Consider the following 6,505-nt stretch of genomic DNA (forward strand, 5'->3'; position numbering starts at 1 on the left):
TATGGTTTAATAATGGCACGAAAGAGCAGCCTTTTTCTTAAGTGTCCCATTACAGAAACTACTGAATCGTGACGTGCACGCTCTGTGCGTGAAAGAAGAGGAAACGGTAGAATAATAACCAACTTTACATGTAAAGCATCTGATATCCCCTTGCAGACAGTTTCTATAAACGGCAAAAAACAACTTATGAAATGAAGAATATTTACTGGAAATTATCACATACAATTAGGGTATTTTAACAATGCCAAAACGTTTTATTACGCTAAAACTCGTGACAACTGGAGGTGTATTTTTTTTCCCTATTTTCAGGATACTTTTGATACAGGAGTTGTTTTTGATTTAACCGTCAGTCCAACTTGTTAGTCCGCGTGCTGTTGGGTAACCTTGTTTAATTCTAATGGAATGGCGCTCTTCTTTGTATTTTCAATTTCTAAGCTGTTGGGAATCTTAACACTGTGTTAAAGTTATTTTAACACTGTTTCAAATTTATCTTAACACAGTGTCAAAGTTATATTAACACCATGTTAACGTTATTTTAACACTATGTCAAAGTTATCTTAACACAGTGTCAAAGTTATTTTAACACTGTGTCAAATGTGCCTTAACACTGTGTTAAAATTATTTTACCACTCTATCGAAGTTATCTCAATACTGTGTCGAAGTTGCCTTAACATTGTGTTAAAGTCGTCTGTGCTATTTGAATATGTGACAGATTATTCTTTATCAAGGTTGACCATTTCAGTAAAATATAGGGGATTCAAATTTCAGTGCTTCTCTTCCAGTCACTACTAATTTTGATTTACACTCGCAACTTTTATAAATTGGAAGCTTTGTTCAATGGCTACTGACAAACTTATTAGCTTTAGTGCAGTCTTTTTATAAATTGGAAACCTATTCAGTAGCTTCTGACATACAAGATAGCCTTAGTGCAGTCCTTATTATATGATGAAACTTTGCTCAGTGTCCTCTGACAGACATGTCAACATTAATGCAATCCTTTTTATAATCTTGAAGCTTTTCAGGAGCTACTGATAAACTTTATAGCTTTAGTGCAGTCTTTGTTATAAACTAGAAAGTTTTATTTAGGAGCTACTGACAAACTTGATAACCTTAGTGCAGTCTTTGCTATAAACTGGAAGTTTTGTTTAGGAGCTACTGACAAACTTGATAACCTTAATGCAGTCTTTGTTATAAACTGGAAGTTTTGTTTATGAGCTACTGACAAACTTGATAACCTTAGTGCAGTCTTTGTTATAAACTGGGAGAAATACAGAGTGACCTTCTCGAGTAGCCTCAAAAACTCTCATTACATGAAGGGGTTTTCGCGCGTTTTTTATCTTTGAGATGTATGAATGAAAGTAGTAATGATTATTTTCTGTAGCATTCCATAACTGAACAAAAGTTCATTGAAGTCCATTAAATGCGTATATACAGGCATTTTGACAGTTGTGTCTAATTATTATAACCTCTTATTATAAACCAAAAACTCTTATCTAATCTAAAATATACAATATTTAATAATAAAAATAAGAAGTGTATAAGTACAGCGAACAGAGATATTTTCTATGAAAAAATTAACACTGCATGCGATCTATTTTTGTTTCAGCTTAACCGTATCGTCGATTTAAGAGTCTTAGTGGTTGTTGTGCCGGACTGCGTGTCGGAAAGTCGAATGTTCGAACTTTTGATATGCTATTAAATACGCTTCGCACTCCCAACTGTGGGCGCGATATAAAAGTAACAGCCAGTCCCGTTTTTCAGTTTAGTGTAGGCACCTAATCCGCGGCAGTTAGCAATTCTATAATTTTGGGATAGCAGCGCTCAAACCTCGTGTTCTCTAGTTTTGACTAAAATAAATATAAATGGCAGTTTTTTCTTGTAATAAATACACAATTGTTCAATAGTTTGTTCACCAAAGCAATAACTTATACACATATAATTTTCTGCAAGCCTTAGTTTTTCTAGTTTCTGAAACTCACTAATAACGATGATTGTATAGAACATTACTAATTAAAGTCTTTTGAATTATTTAATAATCTATCTTTTATTAATATTATTTTAAAACACAGCTATCACGAGAACCATTCTTTAAAATCTTGAATAACGTGCTGAAAAGAAAGCGGTTGTCGATATGATACTATATAATTATTATCACTATCATAAATACTTACAGAGGGAGAGAAAAAACAGGAGATTAAGCGCGAGTCTTTTCAAAAAGGAAAATACAATTTAAAATGTAGCTCACTTGATTCTAACCGTAATTTGGATCGATTGATGACATGCGCTTATTTGCATACGTTTACAGTGATTCTTATGCTAACATTTCATAGATCTGAAAACACGCCCAGTTTCATCACCTTTTTTCTCACTCACTTGTATGAAAAAATCTATTTGAAAAGTGTTTCAGCTCTTCTGATGCCGCGAACAAGGATTTTGGTTTTTATTCAAGTAAATTGTTAGTTTTCTAGGTTTAAGTGTAATTTGACATGTTACATTATTTGAATAAAGTCTCTGTGTTAGACAGTTAGACTGACTGTCACCAATCCTGGCATGTACCCTTAGAGTCATATGGAAAGTGACAAAGAGGGGGTCGGCGTTCGGATAAAATTCCCTTAAGTCATCTCCGTGGGCCTCTATATCTTCCCCGTGTGCTGAACTGGTATATCAGTTTCACATAAACATCTGGAAAGTCCTTTGAGCTCTTGAAAGTGTGTTACTGGGTTTGTTTGAACTAATGTATGTTATATTTAATAATAATAACAGAGTTACTAAACTGAAGAAGGTGTTTCTAGTAGTTGTTAGACTTTTAAGAAGTTATTGTGATTGGCATAGAGCATCTTTGATGAACTACAGTTTGGATACGTGTGTTAAAATGTGTGAAGATCTTTAAAAGCAAAACCTACAAGTGAAACCTATCAACTGCTTAGCTTAGATACAATTATTATTTTTTATTCACAGTGTGAGAGAGAGAGAGAGAAAGATCCATTTTAGTGTTAAGGTTACGAGTTTTTAATGCATTGTACATATGCAGTCCATGCTTCTTGGAGTGTAGATTCGTAACTTCTTATCTATTTATCATACAAATGTATGACGAATATTACTGACGAATCATGATATCAGTGTGTTACCAAGTTTTTGTATGTTTTTAAAGTTTATATATATATTTTACACAGAACTTATTTTATTATATTTTTTATCCGAAGGTAGGACTTCTCAGTTTGGTTGCAGGTGCTAGATAGGTTAGGGTTAGCTGTGAAAAACAAAAAAACAGTTATTCATGAACTATGAAACTAATGATAAACCAAATTTTAAGGAAATAAAAACCATTCTGAAGATAAAGAACCTCATGAATACTATTTTCAACCCCATTTAATATTATGTATAGAAATATAGATTTTTTTTTATCGACGGAGCTGGCTACATTAACTTGACATATTTTGTTTTCGTTATAAGTAACTACTTATTACCTAAAACTACCGCTAGGTGGCTTGCTTACGTGTTTTTTTTTTATTCGCTCTAGAACTCGGCGGAACCTTTCCAAATGCTCCAGTCACCAACACTAAGAAAAGAGGGAGAACCTTTCAAATACATCACGTGAGTACCATGCGTGAGCGCGTGCGTTCACGTTCAGATGTGATAGAACACGTTCGAGAGTGTAATATATCTACCTTCTCCAAACTGTGGCTCTGCCGCGTGCGTTAGGATTTCTCGTAGGTTGAGAAGAGAAAATCCTTAAGTTTTAAACTTAATGACAACATAATTTCACCTATACTACACTTCCGGCTTTACTGTCTCGACGAGCAGAAATTAAGGTCGTCTAATTGTTAGTAAAAGCTTTTGTAAGTGAATTTAAAAAAGTAACAATAAGAGAACATTTTAAAGATTTGTTATCATATACAGCCAAATAGAAAAAGGAGCAACGGTAAGTTTGTTTATCGTGTACAAGATTTAGGTTTGATGTGCTTTATATTTAAGTAACAGCTGCATATGTTAAACTGTAACAACGTATTTATAATATATATATATTAGATATTTAAATAGACGTTTTTAGGCTTAAGGGCACGTGAAATGCAGTCGCAACTGTTCGTTTGTTTTCTTCTGACTTCCAAGTGAATTAAGCTACTACATCATGTTATTAAAATAGAATTTTGAGAAATAAAACTCCCAGATACACTGACTGGAAAGATTAAACAGTTTTTTGGATAATACATTAAGATAAACTAGCTAATAAGTCTAAATACTTTCTTTGGGATCAATCTCGCGGATAAACTGATATTCTATGAAATATAACTGAAGGATATACTGATTAGTAAGATTAAATAGTTTAAACTATTCTGTAGATAAAACATTAGATAAACGAACCAGTAAGGCTAAATAGTTTAAACTAGTTCGTGAGATAAAACTCAAAGGTAAATATTCAGTAAGGCTAAATAGTTCAAACTGGGTTTTGAAATAAAACTCAAAGTTAAATAGTCAGTATGACGGGATAGTTTAAACTAGTTCGTGAGATAAAACTCAAAGGTAAATAGTCAGTATGACGGAATACGTAGTTTAAACTAGTTCGTGAGATAAAACATGAAGGGATAGTTTAAACTAGTCCGTGGGATAAGACTCAAGGGTAAACTAAGCGATGTGGTTGACTAAACACTGTATGAATAAAGTTGTCACATGAAAACCGTATCCTGTTACGGATAATTTAAAGCAAAGAGTATTGACACATTTGGAATGAATAGGACTAACCATATAATGGAATCTTTTTAGGTAATAGAATTTGTAAGGGAAGTAATGATTTTTAAGATACCCGTTTAAACATGTTTGTTGTTGAGTTTTAAAAACACGTTAATTGCTAAAAGTGATAGCTAACTTTTAGTGTCAGCAATATATTATATTTTATGTTATGCGTAGCATTTTATCCCACGAAAATTGTGACAAACTGTTACGCTTATTTATTAGGATCCTAATTTGCAGTTTTTATATTAACTTACAAAAAAAAGATATTTTTATAAATATTAAATAAATAATTTTCAACATGAAACCTGTATAATAACAGTTCCTATCTACAAAAAATATCTTTAAAAAATTGCAGTTCCAAAATTACAAGCGGTTCAATCGACCAGGTCTGCCTATGCAGATGTAATGATTAAATAAACTATATGCCATCCACTAATTGGGTCTGCCTATGCAGATGTAATGATTAAAGAAACTATATACCATCCACTAATTGGGTCTGCCTGTGCAGATGTAATGATTAAAGAAACTATATGCCATCCACTAATTGGGTCTGCCTATGCAGGTGTAATGATTAAAGAAACTATATGCCATCCACTAATTGGGTCTGTCTATGCAGGTGTAATGACTAAAGAAACTATATGCCATCCACTAATTGGGTCTGCATATGCAGGTGTAATGATTAAAGAAACTATATGCCATCCACTAATTGGGTCTGCCTATGCAGGTGTAATGATTAATGAAACTATATGCCATCCACTAATTGGGTCTGCCTATGCAGGTGTAATGATTAAAGAAACTATATGCCATTCACTAATTGGGTCTGCCTATGCAGGTGTAATGATTAAAGAAACTATATGCCATCCACTAATTGGGTCTGCCTATACAGGTGTAATGATTAAGGAAACCATATGTCATCCACTAATTGGATCTGCCTATGCAGGTGTAATGACTAAAGAAACTATATGCCATCCACTAATTGGGTTACTGAGTAAACAATTTGATCAACAAGAAATATTTAAGTCCGTGTATCATTAGGAAAACATATATATTTTATATATGGTAAAATTCCCGATGAATTTGCATTTTAACAGTTTGAGAATGAAGTTCAAATATTATAAGGACTGTAGATGATTATTTTTAATTTCCTGCAAACTCTGAATTTGCGGGTAAACAAACTGGGAGCAACCAAATATCTTTGATTAATCATAATAGCTTTTGCAACACCTCATAGGTTCTGGTTTCGGTTGTTCGAGGGTTAAAGTATATTATTTGTTAAATAATTAAGTATAAAAATATGCTGACAGTCAAAAGAAATATTTTTTTAGATCTAGATAATCAGCTGTTGCTTCACGTTGTTAAACTATAAGTATGCATTAACATGTGCTGTGTGAATAAAAACTCAAAACACATGACGCTCATTCCGTTATTTGGACCTGTGAATTAGGATTTTCAAGAGGTTGAGACCTTTGACTAAGAATTATAAAAGTTTACTTCTTGGAGTGCGTTAAAACTATGAATACGTTTGATTTTAACAACTTGTATAACAAAATAAACTAAACAAAAAAAGAGTATTTTATGGACATCATCACATGCCAAAAACTTCTTAGTGTTAACTTCGTAATACGTTTGCACAACCAATACAACTTCATCCCACAAGTTACTGATGTGTATGTATTCGAACTTGATTTTTCATTCATAATAAACGTTAGTAAGGAAGACTGTAATTAAGCTATATACGTTAGTCGGTGTTGTGTATATATATATATATATATAC

The 6,505-nt window shown here is 32.7% G+C and overlaps 1 protein-coding gene across 2 annotated transcripts in view; it reads left to right on the plus strand.

Annotated features, from left to right (window-relative positions):
• The first annotated feature begins 3,571 nt into the window (after positions 1-3,571).
• The window catches only part of LOC111087559 (slit homolog 3 protein-like), a 66,843-nt gene continuing 63,909 nt past the window's right edge, over positions 3,572-6,505 (plus strand). For both annotated transcript variants that reach the window (XR_002612237.1, XM_022394577.1), the window contains exon 1: positions 3,572-3,922. The gene's annotated coding sequence lies outside the window, so the exon portion shown is untranslated. The remainder of the gene's footprint in view (positions 3,923-6,505) is intronic.

This window comes from Limulus polyphemus, unplaced genomic scaffold (genome assembly GCF_000517525.1).
Source record: "Limulus polyphemus unplaced genomic scaffold, Limulus_polyphemus-2.1.2 Scaffold2296, whole genome shotgun sequence".
NCBI lineage: Eukaryota > Metazoa > Arthropoda > Merostomata > Xiphosura > Limulidae > Limulus > Limulus polyphemus.